Here is an 18,385-nt window from a genome sequence, read left to right as displayed (position 1 = left end):
AGAAAATACAGTCAAGGTTAGACTCCTAACTCGATCAGAACTCTGAAATAGAGTCCTGGATTAACTGGACTCTACAAAATGACCTAAATTTTGAAAATAAATGGAAATAAATGAAAAATGGAAATGACAACGGACTTCAAAACAGACTTTTGACTAGACTAGGACTCCGGGACAGAGTCCTGATCGGACTAAAACTCTAGATTTTTTTGGTATTTTTTTGAAAAACAGATAAAAGAACTTGTGAAAACAATGAAAGCAATAACAAATATTGGAGTAAAACAGAGTTCTGATTCAACTGAGACTCTAAGGACAGAGTCCTGATTGAACTAGGACTCTCAGATTTTTGGATTTTCTAAGAAAACAAATGAGAGAATTTTGAAAAACAGTTAAAAACATGATGAAATTGAATTTTGGTTCAGAGTCCTGATCTGATTAGGACTCTAAGAAAGAGTCCTGATTCGATCAGAACTCTAAAAATTTTGGTTTCCTGATGAGCAAATGATGAAACTTAAGCAAAGCTTTTGAAAACCAGTGAAAATGAAGTGAGAAAAACAAATTTTGGATAGAGTCCTGCTTCGATCAGGACGCTGGGGTAGAGTCCTGATTTGATCAGGACTCTAAGATAAAACCTCAGAATTTTGAAATTCTTTGATAAAAGTGTAATAGTTTTGATAAATGAAAAGATTTTTGAAAGATTTTTGAAAGATTCTCTCAAAATTGAAATCAGGATCAGAGTCCTGATCCAACTAGGACTCTCTGAACAGAGTCCTGTTTTGACTAAAACTCTGAGTTTCTGACTCTTTTTGAAAGATTTTGAAAGATTTGATTGAAATAGATAAAATAGCTGTAAAAGATTAGAGTCCCAATCCAATTGAAACTCTGAAGAAGAGTCCTGATCCGACTGGACTCTTGAAGAAGAGTCCTGATCCAATTAGGACTCTAAAATTTTGGCCAAAACAGAAGATTTCAAAAGGTTTTCTCCGAAAACAGGTAAAAAGGTAGTGAAAAGTAGAGTTCTGATCCGACTGGACTCTGGAAAAAGAGTCCTGATCCAACTAGGACTCTGAAATTTTTGGAGATTTTTGACAAGTAAAGGAATCCAGAAGCAACACCACCTAAATGGGTCTCATCTGAGAATTGAAATCAATTAAAATTGAGTTTGAAATGAATCCAGATTGTTTTCTGAGAAAATATTTCGAAATATGAGGTCCTGGGGTTGGAAAATGATAGAATGTTGACTAAAAACCCAGGTTTTGAAATTGATTTTGAAAGAAAGCTTTAAAACTCAAATCTGGATTGAATGTTTTGAAAATAGGAGTGCTGGATCTCGAAAATGAGATGGGATGACATGCAATGCTATGCAATGCAATGAAATGGTATGTCGAATTCATGCAGTGGTATGCAATTACATATGAAATTGACAAACACTGGATGAGGGTGAAAATTTGGGGTGTTTACACATCCGCAGTTCTCAACAAGAAATCAGATCAGCTTCGAGGCATGAATGATTGGTTTGGAGGATAGCTTTCCAAAAGATCTTCGAACTCATCAACATCATTAATGGCACCACAATACTAGCTATCATCATCAAAAGCTTAATCACTGCTCTCTGTTGGTAACATATCAAAATCCAGAACCCTTAGCCAAAAGAGTTGTTCAGCAAGAAAGATTAGACTAGCTGACCAAAAATAAGTCTTAAAAAAAAAAAAAACAATATCACATCCAAACCATGGCAGATTGGCAGCAGCAGAAAATATTTTCTTTCAAGCTACACAACCCAAACCTTCCCACATAGAAAAAGGAGAAGTTTCTCGGACCACATTTGCAGAAATCATATAAATGTTGGTGATATTATCTTAAATTTCCACCACCACCAAGTTTATAGATGTATATTGAGCCAAGACTTGACGATACAAACATTCTTGTAGATCCCCTGCACCAAGTGATCTGTAGGCAGCGGATAAGGATCGATTTTCTGCTGTTGGGTTGAAAAGAGTTGGAAAGGAGGCCTTGCTGGACCTTCTGCTGGTGGGCTGAAAGAAAAGGGCGACGGCTGGGCTGAAGTGGAGATGGATGATGGATGATGGGCTGCGGCTGGGCTGAAGGAGAGTGTTGGTGCAATATAGCCGGAGGTCATTGATGTTCTCTTGGCATTACAGCCATATTGTACAAAATTGAATTCACCTGCAATTTTGTTTTTCCTAACTTCACTTTCTAACTATTTACCTGCCACAGGACCGGAAGTTGATGTACAACATACAATGAATATGTAGAGGATGTAATACATATTAAAACAAGACTTAGTCAATAAAAACACATCTCATAGTGCTTCCAAACCTGGTTTTAAGCTAGTATTTCAATGTGTTCTCAGCAAAAGCTTAAAATCTGATTGGAAATTTCAAGGAATCAAATGATCTATGTATCATATGGCAAGTAAAGGTGGGTATAGCAGCAACAGGGGCTGCAGTAGGGCAAAATGCTGGAGCTGAAACTGATTGTAGATGATGGGTGGCATGTATGTGCAGGGCTGAAAGTAAGTGACAGCCATGTGTACCATGGCTATGATGGATAGGTATAACCAACGGCTGTGAAGGGCACAGGTGCAGGAAATAGTGAATGAGATGACATATAGGTGGCTAATAAACCTCTTGCAAATGACCTGTACATATAGGTAAGATACCAATTTATTGAATCCAACTGGGTTGTAGACTTCTTGTCTTTACCACCATAAAATTCTGAAGGTATAGAGCCCTGACCTTTTTTTTTTATCTAGAAAACTTGACTCAAAAGCATCTGCTTCATCTTTTTCACAGAAACCAAGCATTTTAAGGGCAGCAGAAATGAAAAGAATGACCTGCTGGTTCAAAATTTGCAGCCTTCACAGGCAGACAATTTGAAGAAACATGGATAGGCTGCCCATCAACAAGATCCGCAGAATAGCAAATTGCAAGGAAATTTTTGCCATGATCGTCTATTATACCCGTGGTAAAACCTCAAATTTACCCAACAGAGCAACAGTCTATAGTTAAAGCCAATTTCTTGAAGTTCTCAATGTCCAAGTCCTACTATGAATCCGCTTCAAAAGTGATTCTAAGATATATATAGTAATTTTAGAACTGAACCAAACACAAAACATATGTCAACAATGATGAAAGCCTAACTCTTTCAGAAAGAGCAGATGAAGAAGCTCAACCAACGGAGATAAAAGTGTCCAAGATGGTGGCCACGATCAATCACACCGCAGAGAGAGAGAGAGATCACGCTAACTAGATGGGCAATGACGGATGATGGCAGAGAGAGAGTGTCTTTTACCTGGGTTTGGTGGGGATGCAGAAATCGTTGAAACGCCTGGTGGTTGATCCTGCGGCTGGGCTGAAGTGGGGATGCAAGAACCGTTGGCTGGGCTCTCTTGCTGTGGCTAGACTGAAGAAGATGAAGGATGAGCCTTGCTGGATGGGATTTTCTGCAGGTGATCTGAAGCAAATTGCAACTGGCTGGAACCTTTTGCTGCTGGGGTTGAAGGAAGATGCAGCCGGCTGGAATCCTTTGCTGTTGGGGATGGACACGCTGGGCTGAAGGAGGTGGACAGCAGTCGTTGGAGCCTTTTGCTGATGGGATTGAAGAAAGAGGCAGCTGCAGGTAGGTAGAAGGTTGAAGAAGGTGTAGAGGTTGGTTGGATCCCTGTGTCTTTTGCTGCTGGGAAGAAAGCCCCTGCAAAAACCCAACAAAACCAAAAAAAATCACAAATTTTTTCCTCTCTCCTCATCGGCCAGGCTCCCCCCTCTTTTAAAGATGTTGAGCTTCTTCCTTTTTTTCAAAAGATCGCAGCTTCCTTTTTTTGAAAATCCGTTACCTTCGTTGAAGATTTTGAAACTGAAACATTAAAGTAGTCGTTTTTCAAAAGGGCGTTGCTGTATTTTTTTTCAAAAAAAATGTGTTTCATTTACCTAAGTTTTGGGTAAAATGAAATTTTTTTGAAAATATGGTTGTGGCGCCGTTTGGGCCGTTTCCTTTTAAGATTTTAGGTAAGCAAATTAATGAAAAGAAGTAAAAGAAATAAAAATAAAAAAAATGAATAATGACATAAATGAGAGGCTTTTATGGAAATGCCATCTCACTCCACTTTTAAAATCCTTTTGAAAATAAAGTTTTGTTTTGTTTTTGAAAGTCTTTTATTTTCAATTGGGGTGCCACATGTGTGTGGGCCCACTAACTAAAAATAAATAAATAAATATTGAGAAATTAAAAAGTAAAATTTGTAAATTGGTATGAACTTCGGGTAGGTCCCGCTTGAGAATAAACAACTTACCTGAGATTCTGAGTATGATGCTAGTTCAAAGGCGGGTCCTGCTCCATTTATTTGAAAATACGAGATAAAACATTATTTGTTTTCAAGAATTTGGAAAAATTGTTTTTTCAAGGCAAAATATGGATAAAAGTAAAAAATTTTGTAAAGAGATTTAAAATCTTTTGCAAAAAGTTTTGAGATAAAATCTTTAAAATCAATATCCAAATATCCAGATTGTTTTTCTTGAGAGAAATTTTTGTAATTCAAAGTCCTGGGGCTAAAATGGGAAAATTTGGTAATTTTGAATACCCAGGGTTAAAAATCAATTTGAAAAAGTTTAAAAATCAAATCTGGATGGACAATTTTGAAAATCAGGAGTTTTGGATCTCAAACTGACATGCTATGCAGTGAAATGATGCGATGCTATGCAAAGACATGTTCTATGAAATGTCACTCTGAGCTCGGACTTGGAAATTCTAGCTTTTTGTCCAGAAAAAGGATTTTGAAATTTTGCAATTTGAAGATGTCTCTGAACCTAAATATAGAAATTTTGAGGCTCAAGAATGAAATTTAGGACTTTCTATTCGGTTCAATCTTGGAAAATGACCATTTTGCCCTTCATTGCTTCTGAAAAAAATGAAATATGATGATTGAGGGCGATGTCAAGAAGGTGAGTGAAAATTTGGGGTGTTTACAACTACCCCAGCAACTAAGGTTGCTGGGGGCAGGCTACGCCTGGTCTGACCCAGCCGTGGGTCCAGACCAGGCCCACCAAGGGCCAGTGAGCCACCTAGGGGGCGTGCCCAGCACAGGCCCGGGTGTTTTAAACACCCGACCACAAGCTGCACAACAGCCACCAAGGTAAGGGGGGGGGGGGGGGGGGGTTAGCCATCTGCTACAGACCCTAGGTCAGTAGCACCTGGCTTAACTCAGCCCAGGGTTGAGCCTAGTCGCATCAGCTTGGTGCGCCCACCATGTGGGTGCGCCAAGAGGATGGCCCGGGTGCCACGCGCACCGGGCCCTCAGCTGCACCTAGGCAGCGAACAAGGGGGCCAAAAAAAAAAGAGGCATGCACCGACCCCTGGTTCGAGCCAAATGGTGGCTCGGACCAAGGTTGTGGCTCTTTGACCACGCAGGTCAATACCCACACAAAACCACCGGGTGCTAAGGCACCCGGGTGGTTCGGTTGGGCTAACAAGGGGAGGGGCTTACCAATGGTGGGCTCACCTTATAGGTGGGTCCACCCCGGGTGGGTATGGGCCCAAGGTGGCCCAGACCACCCTGCCAAGCCATGGGCTGCAACAGTCCAACTAGGACTGTTGCATGTCCAGACTGCAGCCTAAGCTGCAGCTGGCCCAACCGACATGAAGAAGAGAGCCGGATTGACCAACTTTGGGTCAGTCCGGGGCTCATTGCAGGGCCTGCAACGGCCCAGCCCACAGGTTGTGGGCTCAGCCAGGTCACCAAAGGAGCTGGGCTGGCCATGGGAAGGCCCAGCCCAGCGCCCTACTAAAACATCAGCCCCAAAGGGGCGCTCCACACACCATGAGAGAAAAAAAACGAGCATAAAAAAAAATGAAATGCATGGAAGGAAAAAAACTAACCTTGGTGCTGGGTTGGCCCAGCTGGAACTGCAGCAACAAGGGTAGGGGGAGAGGGAGTTGGAGAAGAGAGGAAGAAGAAAGAGGGTGTCGATCCTCTCTCTCTTCCCTCCCCTTATTTAAAAAGAGAGAAGGAGAGATGGACGGTGGGGAGGGGAGATGAGAGGTCTCCCCCTCCCACGCCCCACCCTCTCCTAGATCCTATGGGGGAGGGGGGTCAAAGGTGGCCCCAACCACTCCCCTTAATTTAAGGGGAGTGGTTGGCCTTGACCTTTCAAGGTCAAGGTCAAGCCATCTCCAAAAAGGGAAATCGCCCCTTTTATAAATTTTTTTTTTTTTTTGAAATGAGTAGGGGCTACCCCCTAAGGGGCACCCAGCCTACTCCCCCAAATCGTGGGCTGAGCCCACCCACTTCCCAAAATCCCATTTTAAGACCCCAAATTAGCTATTTTTGAAACTTTTCAAAAATGCCTATGAAAGGTGAGTTTTTTTTGAAATTAAGTTTTTCATAAACCTTTAAAATGACATGGGCTAAGATGGAGCCCATGCCAAACCTTTTTTTAAATGTCAAAACCCACCCCATGTAAAAAGTGTTTTCAAAAATCCACTTCTAGGCTTTTACGAATTTGCAATTTACCTCTTTTTTTTTTTATAAAACTCAATACAATGAGTATTTAAATGGACTCATCTAAACTAATTTAAAAATTAAAATTTTAAATTACTTTTTGTGAATTAGGATTTAAACTATCATAAAGTATATTTAATTTCCCAACTACGGTGAAATTGGGCCTCGGTATGATTCATAATTACCAATATACCCCTTTTTCGCCAAATACTTGGAATAACGAGATATTTTTCTCGTTTAGGCTCCAAATTCGGAGCGAACCCATATGAATACAATATAAATATAATCCACAAGTATTGAGGTTCGATTCATCGCGGTTTGCCCCGAATCACCTCATAGAACGAATCTACGCGATTTAGAACCTCAAAAAGCGATAATTGCCAATTTTACGAGCAATGCTCGTGCCGAAACAAGAATTTCCCACTCGCAAAAATATATATCATTTCATATCCTTCAGAAAAACAGTGGGGCTTACATGCGGCCTTGCCACCTTCTTTACACTTTGTTTTCGCTGTTTTCAGTAAAACCTTTCAAAAAAAAAATTCATAGAAAATCTAAGGTTTTTCCAAGGTTGGGGTTTGGGACGCCACAGAGTTTGGTACCAGAGCAACGTATAAGTGTGGTCCAAGGCTTCATCGTGCATCATCCATCGTACTGTAAGTATAATTACTCTTTATTTATCTGTATGTTCCTTACTTCTTAGATAGAATTGTGTGTTTGTTTCTGTGTGTGGGTTAGATGGTGACAAACCCAAGTTACGAGAAGATTTTGGAAGCTCTTCAGAACTTGGTCTGAGGCGAGGAGTCCTTGAGCGGAGCTGTGTGACACCTAGCTCATAGTGTGCGCATGTTGGCACAACAGGCACCTTCCTATGTTCTATAGTCTCTGGAGTTCTTTTTTTATCTTCTCTCGAAGGGAGAGGACGCTTTCTTTCGACCCCAATCTAGCTGGTTTTCCAGTGGAACTTCGTTAGAGTTGGCCACATCTTCCATTCACCATGGACCGACCTCAAAAGAGTCATAATTCTAGATCCACATCCTCATCAGAACCTTCATCGCAAGTTGCGACGACAGGAGGAATGGGAAGACCCAAGAAGCTCAGGAACGCGGTGTTGAGAAAAGATCATACGACAGAAAGCACGACAAAAGAATTTCCAGAACCAGAAGGGTCTGGTAGAGGGGTGATGAGAAAAGAAGCCCTAGCAAGAGTAGTCGCCCTACAGAAGTCACTATCAAACTGGTCACCCTACTTCAATGAAAAAGGCTTGCATACTTCGTAGGGCTTGCGTACTCAAGTAGCCGCACTATCTAAAAAGACTGTTTTTTGAGATCCTCAAAAGCCTGGCCTGGGTGGTCGCCCGGTCTTTAAAATAGCCAGTAGCTAACACGTTTTTGTTTTCTAGAATTGGAAATAGAACTCTGTAGCTCTAGCTGTATGTAGGGTAGGGCTTTGGCCATAACAGAAAAAGGGGTCTAGTCCAAGCACTTCTTTGGTTGCGAACTCCCCCCAGAGGAATGAAGAAGAGTTTTCGGATCAGGAGAAAAGGGATTTGAACCCTTAACCTGTGGTTTTGGAGACCATTGTTCTACCATTGGAACTATTCTCCCAACAAAGAAGAAATTGGAACTATTGGCGAGCCGCTGAGCATAGCGAAGTCAAGAGGGTGAAATGCTCGGCGAAAAGAGCTCTGAGGTTCGATCATCCTATAAAGAAAGCCTCGCAAAGTGGATTAAGGGTTTAGTGGATTACGTGGGACAAATTTGTCCCCGTGAATTGTCTGATTGCCCTTATTGTAGTCTTCGGGGGCATATCGAGGAAGAATACCATATGAAGCTGTGAGATGAGCTCTGGAAGAGCAATGCAGACGGTATTGATGATGTGTCTTCGGTCATTGGACCCATGGTGGTTAAAGTGGATAGTCAGAATGGAGACAGGCGTGGAGCCTCCTGTGCCGCCAGTACTGATGGAGACAGGCGTGGACCCATGGTGCCGAACTCTCCCCAGTATTCTCCTGAATCGTATCCTTACTCGGTTTCATCAGAATACGTGCCAGAACCTCCTATGCCGCCAGTACTGATGGAAGTCCAGGAGATATCTGATACGTTGTTGAGAACTCCTGCTTCTCCTGCCCGTATCAGGCCACGACAATGTGGGAGTCAGAAGGACTACCGAGATTTTTATACTAGCAAGCCATGAGAATGTTATGTTATGTGTTAGAGACACTGAGTCAGTGTTTCATTTTTTTGAGTTTTGCTTAAGTTGTTAGTAGTGTTTTGGATAACCCTGTCTAGATGAAGGGTGTTTCTGTCATGTAATGTATTCAATTTTTCAGTTAATGCAATGAATTTTCTACATTCGAGTACCTGCCTAGTTGCTTATGTGTAATTTTTGCTTACTTAGATGGCGTGGCGTACACGATGTGACAATCTTATGGAGATGCTCAACAACCTCACTGAGGTGGTTGGTCGTCAAGCTGAGCCGATGAGGAATATGGGCGAACACATACAACAGACCGCCCAAGGTTAGGGAGCTCCTGCCCAAGTTCCTGCCGCAGCAATTCCGTATAAGCAGTTTATGAGCATGAATCCTCCTTCGTTTGATGAAAAATCGACACCGGAAGCAGCGTAAGACTAGGTACAAGAGATAGAGCGGATCTTTCATGTCTTACTAGAGAGCGACGATCGGAAGGTTGGCTTCGGGACATATCGTCTCTGAAAAGATGTTGAAAGGTGGTGGGCTACCACATGAGAGATCAAGTTTGATAACCAGCCGATCGTGTGGGAGCAGTTTGTGGAGGCTTTCTATGCTGCATATTTCCCGACTCATGAGAGAAGCAGGAAGATGCAGGAATTCCTCGACTTACAGCAAGGAAGTTCGATGCTAGCGGAATACGTCACTCATTTCCATAGTCTTCAAAGATACTGCCCTAACCTGTATGCAACCGAGAAGGAGCGAGCATTGAAGTTTGCTCGAGGTCTAAAGTCAGTTCTGCGAACCAAGGTGTATACGTGTGCACCTATGACTGTGGATGAGGCTCTGGAGACAGCCTCACTTCTAGAGCATGATTGGACAGAATCCCAGAAGACACTAGCATCCAGAGGGCAGCAGCAGTAGCAAGGCTAAAAGAGTTGGCCTAGAAAGTGTCAGTTTCAGAGACATCAGGGTGGAAAGAAGTTTCATCCCCCTTCAAAGAAGAATAGAAACAACCACAACAACAACCAACAGCAATACCAGAATCGACAACCCCAGTATCAGCAGCCTCAGAGGCAGATCACATCGACGGGTTGTCCGAAGTGTTCCGTCGATCATCCAGGACGACCCTGCCCACGTGATACGGGCAGATGTCTTTATTGTGGCAAGATGGGCCACTATATCAAGGACTGCAGAAAAAAGCAAACAGATGATCAGCGAAGAAACACACCAGGGACATCTCAGCCGGCGCAGTCGAGGTAGCCTCAATCATATCAGCCGCAGCAACAGCATCAGCAAAAGCAGGGCAACCAGAACACCATTGTCAGACGAGCTTATGCAGCAACTGTGGAGCAAGTGACCAAGGGTGAATTGATCTAAGGTACTATTCCAGTCGCAGGATATGCAGCCTTTACATTATTTAATTGTGGTGCTTCATATTCTTTTATAGCTACCAGATTTGCTAGTGCTTTGTCTTTGACCGTAGAGTCCTTAAATTACCCGTTGGAGGTCCGTACTTCGACAGGTGATCAGTCCTTTGTAAACACCCCAAATTTTCCTCATCCATTTTCAAACACCCTCCTCGTGCAGTGCCAACCCTGTTAGGTCAGTATAGGAGTCAAACCCCAAATCAGTCTCAAAAAATCATCACTTTACCCATTTTCATTAGGAAAATTACCATTTTACCCCTAGGTCATCCCGGACGCCAATCAGTCGTAGTCAACCAAGCTCATTGGTCTGTTCAGAACAGTTAAAATATCAGTCATTTCAAGCTCATCTGAGCTCATAATGAACAAACCATTTTTCATTTCTGACCATTTCTGCCAAAATGGGATCATTTCTTCATAAATGAGCTCATTTCTCACTCAAATCTAAACCAATTGTCTCTGAGTTAGTCATTCACAGTCATTCATATTTCTCAGAGTCTAACTTGAGCTCACCAGAAGTTCAAGTGCTCCAGTTTCAGTTCAAAACCATTGCCAAGTGTCCAGGAGCCCATTTTAGTCCATTTCAGCTCTTTCAACTGAAATTGAGCTGAGTTCAGTCAATTGAGCTAGTGTTCGAGCTTTGATTTTAGTTTATGTGAGTATTACTGACCTTTGTTCTAGCTCAAACCCAGCTCAGATTCGTAATTCACTTCGCTTCAGTGACCATTCCGTACCATATCTCTAAAAATGACAGCTTTTCAGAAAATTTAGCCGGAAAGGTCAGTTAAGTCAGTGTCTGGTCAATTCACTTGAGTTCTGAAACTCTAAAACCCAGCTCATTTCAGTTTAATTCAGCTCAAACCCCGATTTTCAGTGTCACTCTAACCCAGTAGAGTCCAAAATCCATTTCTTCAACCATTTTGCAAATTTTATCAGTTTTAATGCTTTTTAAACTGGTACAGCTGCCAATCGGGGTCTAACATCCAAAATTCTTCATTTAGGGTCTGCATTTCGCATGTCATTTCTTATCATTTCATATCATTTCTCAGCATTCCATAACATTTCATCACATTTCATTTCATTTTCGAAGTCCAGAACTCCAGTTTTATAAATTTCAATCCAGATTGAGTTTTAAAAGTTTTCAGAAATCAATTTCAAGCCTTGAATTTCCAAAATTGACATTTTTACCTCCGGGATTCTAAATTTGGAAATATTTTCTTGAGAAAAACAATCTGGATTTATTTCAAACTCAAATTTTCAAATTCTACATTGGATTTGCTTCGCAACGGGGTATTGAACTTCAGAATCCGAGCTCGTTTCAAAACCTGCCAAAAATAGCTCATTTCGTCTGGAAATTTTTTGAAATGACTATTTTACTCCTCTAATTGTCAAAATGAATTTCAATAGTGGATTTTGGACCTGCTCTGAGATGGTCCATCCATTTGCATTTTTCGTTTTAATTTATATAAAAAAAATTCACATTTTCTTTATTTTTTTATTATTTTATTTTACCTAAGGTGGGACCCACAAGGGGGGTCGAGCACCCTAGCCCCTTTCTTCCTCTCTATTTCCTTTCTTTCCTCTTCTCCTTTCCCTTTTCCTCTTTATTTTCTTTCCTTCCTTCTTTCTTCTTTTCCTTCTTTCTTTCTTTTCTTCCTTTCTTCTTCCTTTTTCTTTTCTTTCTTTCTTTCTTTTTCTTCTTTCTTTCCTCCTTTCTTTCTTCTCCAGCCCACTTACATAAGGCCCTTTCCCCCCTCCTTCTTCTTCTTTCTCTCTCCTTTCTTCCCTTTTCTTTCCTTTTCCTTCTTCCCCTCTTCTTTCCTTTTCCTTCCCTTCCTTCTTTCCCCTTTCTTCCTTACTCCCTTTATATTTCCCCCAAAGCCATACGGCTGCAGCCCTCTCACGTGCCTCTTCCCTCATTAAACCCATTATCTCCTAAAAAAAAAAAACTTAGGTCTTTGATGAATTTTACCTAAGTCATTACAAGAAAAGCCATACGGCTACACAACTCTCTCTCTCTCTCTCTCTCTCTCTCTCTCTCTCTCTCTCTCCCTTAAGCTCTTACAGCCTCTCATTGCAGCCCTCCTACAGCCTGCAGCAGCCACCTCCAAGGAGATATGGAGTGCTTCCAAGTCGATATTGCACAGGATTTAGTGGAAGAACATCCAGACTTGTACATGACAGATGATTCATTAGAGTTGTATTATACAGGAGAGGATAGTCGTAGAGATAGTGTAGATGTGTCTGTAGTGTCGTCAGAATTACCTCCTTGGACAGCTGGCATTGAGCCTCTCCCACCACTTGCGAAGACCCCTGCCAAATCTTCGATAGAGTCTCCTCCAAAACTTGAGCTGAAACCCTTGTCGGATTCACTCAAGTATGCATATCTTGAAGTGAATGAGACTCTGCCTGTGATCATCTCGTCACTGCTCACTGAGGAGCAGGAGCAGAGATTGCTTGATATTTTACGAGAGCACAAGACAACGATTGGTTGGGGAGTGGCTGATTTGAAGGGGATTGATCCTTCATTCTGCATGCACAGAATTCATTGTGATGAAGAAGTCAAGCCAGTGCGGGACATGCAGAGAAGATTAAATCCCAATACGAAAGAAGTGGTGAAGAATGAGGTAGTGAAGTGGTTGGATGCCGGGATTATTTACCCCATTTCTAATAGCCAGTGGGTTAGTCTGATTCAGGTTGTACCAAAGAAATATGGACTCACTGTTGTGGAGAATGAGAAGGGGGAAAGAATTCTGATGAGAACCACCACAAGGTGGCAAGTTTGCATTGATTATAGAAAGTTGAATGTGGCAACACAGAAAGATCACTTACTGTTGTCGTTCATTGATCAGATTTTAGAGAGACTCGCAGGACAAAGCTACTATTGTTTCTTAGATGGATATTCAGGGTATAATCAAGTAGTTGTCCATCCTGACGATCAGGAGAAGACTATATTTACCTGTCCTTATGGCACCTTCGCATTTAGACGTATGTCGTTCGGGCTCTGCAATGCCCCCAGCAACCTTTCAGAGGTGCATGTTAGCTATCTTCTCTGACATGGTGGATGATGTCATGGAGGTGTTTATGGATGATTTTTCTGTGTATGGCTCTTCATTTGAGGATTGCCTCCAAAAACTTACTCGAGTACTGAGTAGGTGTGCGGAGACAAACCTGGTTCTGAGTTGGGAAAAGGTTATCGTCGCAATTTTTTTTTTTTTCATCTTCCCTTCCCTGCGGGAGAGAGAGGAAAAATGCTTTTGCGAGTCAAACTTGATCAGAATTTGAAAATTGTTTTGAAATACTCGCCTCCGTTTTTTAAAATAGCGGGAAAATCCATGGGATGGGGCTCGACCTGTCGATATGAGGTTCGACCGTTCCTGTAGCCTTGAACAGGGGTAATCGAACCAAGGACCCAAAAGTGTGCTTGACTTAGCTAAATCATCGAAATTGTGTCCTATCCTAGATGCACAGAGAATTCAGGCATGTGTTATGAAATTTTGCAAAATGTAGGTTGGGAAACATGATGTATGCTCAGAAAATGCTTTGGACTTGAAAAGTATTTCTTAGGAAAAAGATGGAAATCAATTTCTCAGGAAATTCTAATGAAAAGATTTGAAATCTCAAGAAAATTTGTAAAGATTTGGGAAAATCATGAATGGTTAAAAATCCTGGGAAAGTAGAAGTACCTCTTGAGAAAACACTTGGAGAGGAACTATTTGTCAAACTTGAGAACTTTCTTTGGGAAGTGACTAAAATTCATTGGAAAACTCTTTGGAAAAGGGAAATCAAAACTCGAGAAACGGAAATCTCGAGAATATTGACCATGAAATATTTGAAAATGGATTTTGATTCTTAAGAAAGATGAGAAATTCCTTCTGAAAATGAATCTTAAGAAAAGGATATTTTTCAGAGAAAATCATGGGAAATTTGATTTTGGAAAATCCAACTTTGAAAATTTTCAGAGTTTCTTGAGGAATCGATTTCCATGGAGTGAAATTTTCTTGAGAAAATCATGAGAAAAGCAGATGATGCCATGAGGCAGATGATTTGAATGTATGAATGCACTTTGGAAAAGATATCCGGAAAGATTTTTTGAGAAATTTGTTGAAAAAATGTGTATTAAGCCAAAGTAAATTCTTCACATATTCTGACTATGGCCATGAATATGTTCAGAGTTTAATTGATTTAATTCACAATATTTTGCAAAATTGGAAATATGATGTGCAATTTGGAAGATAGCCTAAGAGTGTAGGCTCTGTGTGACTAGTATAAAGATGCTGAATCTGGGTCTCGTCCATATTCCGACTAGGGCCGTAAATATGGACTCCACCGAGTTCATCAACTCTCTAAAAGTTAGTGCACGTGCCATTCGTGTTCATCCACAGTGATTTGGAAATAAAATGCATGAACCACGTAATCAGTATATTGCAGAAATTCAAACTATATGAAATGCATCTTAATCTAAGCAGAAAAATAAATATTATTCCAAAGTTTACATTTGATTGTTACATTGCTGGCATAAAGCTAAATATATATATATATATATATATATATATATATATATATATATATATATATATATTTGTGTGTGTGTGTGTGTGGAACCAAGGTGTGGCGCCCCAAACCCCGACTTTGGAAAACTTGGAATTTCCAGGATTTTTTTTTTGAAAGGGTTTAAGTGGAAAATCAGCGGAAAGCAGGTGTGGGAAAAACAACAATGCCGCAAGTCTAGGCGGCCACCACAGATAAGTGCAACAAGTGGAAACAGTGTAACCAACGGTGTGTACAAAAAGTGTAGCTGTGAAGTAAAAAGGGGAAACACCCCAACAGTTTTAAAGTGTTTACAAAATGCAAGTACAAAAAGTACAAAATAGGGAATATATCCCAACAACAACCAGAAACCCAAAAACCACCAGGTACAGGAACTACAGGTCAAGTGTGTGTGAGTCCTCAGAGCCGCCACCGTGTATCACCGCATCCGCACTACACCTGTTCGTCACCTACATCCCCATAAAACAGGGTTAGTCCTCTTGCGAGGTGGTGAAGAAACAACCACAAGCATATATATGTATCATGTACACATGAAAAGCAGGAAAGCTAACAAGTGTAAGTGCCTCTGTCGGGTAAGAGTAAAGTGACAAGTACTAGTCAACAAGCTATAGCAACAGAGAAAGCAAGTAGCTAAAGCAACTAACTGAGCAACAAGTAACAAAAGAAGCAATAGTAACTGTAAAGCAAGTGCTGAAAGTAGCAACAACTGTAACAAGTGCTGAGCAGCAAAGTAACTAAGTAACAGCTAAAGCAAGTAAAGCAACTGGAGTAAAGTCCACAGCACAAGTGAAGTAGTAACTATAGTAAGTCGACTGATTGGTTAGTCTTTAAGTTCTTCTGATTACTCCTTCGGGTACGCGAAGAAAACCTCGCATTTTGTGAGACATGCACCCGACGTCTGTTATTAATTGTCTACGGTGGTAACTGAGGAAGCTATAGACCGAGTCAACCTCATGCGAGCAACACACGGCTAGGAGAAAACACTCGCATAGGCAAGGATTGCAATCCATACTACAGAAGTAGTGAGGTCCTAGAAAGGTGGTTGAGTTTTTATGAATGCTGTTTTTAAAAGATAGTTTTTCAATAAAATCTTTGGAAAATCGTCAACCAAAAGTAAATAACCGACTTTCCATAAAAGTGGTAAGTACGGGTCGAATCCACAGGGAACGCGAATCACTCAATTATTTCTAAGAAATTAAATTTATTAATAAATATCAGTCAGCAAATACAATACTAATGACAATTACAAATCAACACTAAATCGAACTAGAAAAGCACTTCAAGCTTCTGGTGCACGCCAAGGGTAATTCTATCTTTTCGCCACTTCTCAAATTTTCGCACTTGGACAAGAATCCCTGAAATTTTTTTTATGCTTTTCAACCTAATAACACAACAAAATGCAAAGTTAGTAAATAATTTAATGAAAGTAAACTAAACCTAATTCTGAAGAAATTAACACAAGCAAAACCTAATTAACACTAAAATAACAAATAAAATATTAAACTAATTCTAAAATTAACTAATCTAAGTCTAATTATGCTGGATGATGCAGATGCAGCAATTAAAATACAGAAAAAAATGAAAATAGACCAAAAATGACTAAACTAGTGAAATTACGATCTTACCCCTAAATAGTGTAAAAATGACTTCTGACAGCTCTTTGTAAACTGACTTTTTGATAGAGCAAACGAAGTCCAAATTTCCCAAAATTTAATCTATTCTATAACTAACAGATTCAAGAATCTGACAGTTTTTACAAAATTAAAAAATGATATCTGGAACTATAGATATAAGCGTTTCAAAACCGGGGAAAATCTGGATATCGCAGGTCCCGAAATTTTAAAATCCGAAAAAGCTGTTTTCACAAAATGCTTAAAAACCAGACCAAACCAACTCGGATTGAGCTGAAATTTGGTCTGCAGATAGTTAACACACCAATAAAGTGAATAGAAAAAGATTTTTTAGAAAACTCTAAAATTTTGCACATAAAATAACGAGTGTGCGACAGGACAAAAATTGGGTTTTGAGTTCAATTCACTATTCACTTTAGAAGTCTATCTTAAACACTATGAATGCAATTCACACACTAACACAGACCTAAATGCAGTGAAATGACTATTAAAACACTGCTAATGAATGCAATTAACTAATCTACACGGAAAATTAACTAAACTATGCAATGCACGATTAAATCTAACATACACAACAAATCCAATGTAACTATTCTAAATATGCAATCCTAAACACATTATCTAAATGATTAAGCTACTATACTCTAACATAATAACTTAAAGTAAATGCTGCACTAAAATATAAAAGAAACTAATAAAAACTAAATAAATAGGCACTTATCTAATGTTACTTAAAAATAAAGTTAATTCAACATCTAAAAACTAATGGGGTGCGAGTATAGGTTTGACTTGAAAGATGTTCACGCCCCACCTAGATGAGTCAACTAGGTTGACTTAATTAAATAATGACTAAATGAGAAACTGAAAAAGTAAAATCTAATTAATTAAAAATAACAAGGGCAATTAACACTAATGACTCTATACCTAACACGCCTAATGTATTAAATCTTAATTAAGGGCTACCTACTTAATAACCTAATGACTAACCTAAGGTCAATACACAATTAACTAAATTAATTAATCCTAATGTTAATGCAGACTTAACTAAAAAGAATTAATACTAATTCTTATCTAGGGTAATAAGGCAAATTAGACAATGAGGTTACTAATTGATAACACCTGAAGTTGGCAAGTCTATCCTCTCCAAATTCGTCCAACACATGAGAGGTTACTCTCATTAAAAATATTCAAAACCCAACTTGGAAACTTTGAAGAATTGAAGTCGTCCAGCCAAGTGGGGTCTACACGATTTTAACTTTGCCTTAAAAGCAACCAAACAATCTCAAAAATTTCTCCCAAATCCTTGGAAACGTTTTTAGAAAGAATTTTGAAATTCAAGATTGGTTTCCAAATACGTATAGAGTAGAAAAGGCTTTCTCCTTAATGGACTTGAAAATCACTTTAGGAAATTATAAAAAGAGAAACCGTCCACACACAGAGGGGTCTACACGATTTCTTTTATTTCCAAAAGAAAATTTATCTAGCACTTAAATCCTTTCCAAAATTCGTGTAGGACAATTTTAGCAAAAGATTTTTGAAATCTTTTTTTATTTCCAACTGGGAAAAACGTGTGTTAACACCCCAAAATTTTCAAATCCAATTCGGATCCCCCTTTTATAGATGCCAAACCCTTTTTGAATTCCTGATTCATTCAGGAGTATATTTGAATCAATTCATGATCTCGAGTTCATCTGCTATTCGAGATCCAACTTCATTTTTGATCTAATATCTAAGATCTGGTTCCAGATTTGATCCAATATCCAAATCCGAACTCCATCATAAGCCTGGATTTTCTATTTCTATAAATTCATTCCCGAGGTTCGAACCCAATTCAAACTAATCTCCCTTATTTTGATTTGTAATCGAAATCCATATCCAAATCTAGTTTTTATTCAAAACCTCGGATCCAGATCCTTTTCAAAATTCAATTTTTGATCTAATTTTAAATTTGAAATTCAAATCCATCATTTTGCAAAAAAATTTTAAAAGTACCATGGATCCAATTCATAATCTAATTCCAAAATACCAAAATGGATCCAGATCCAGTTTCAAAATCCAATTTTTATCTCCAA

Source organism: Nuphar pumila, chromosome 1, assembly GCF_984573655.1.
Source record: "Nuphar pumila chromosome 1, dmNupPumi1.hap1.1, whole genome shotgun sequence".
NCBI classification, from domain to species: Eukaryota; Viridiplantae; Streptophyta; class Magnoliopsida; order Nymphaeales; family Nymphaeaceae; genus Nuphar; species Nuphar pumila.
This window is presented reverse-complemented; position numbering follows the sequence as displayed.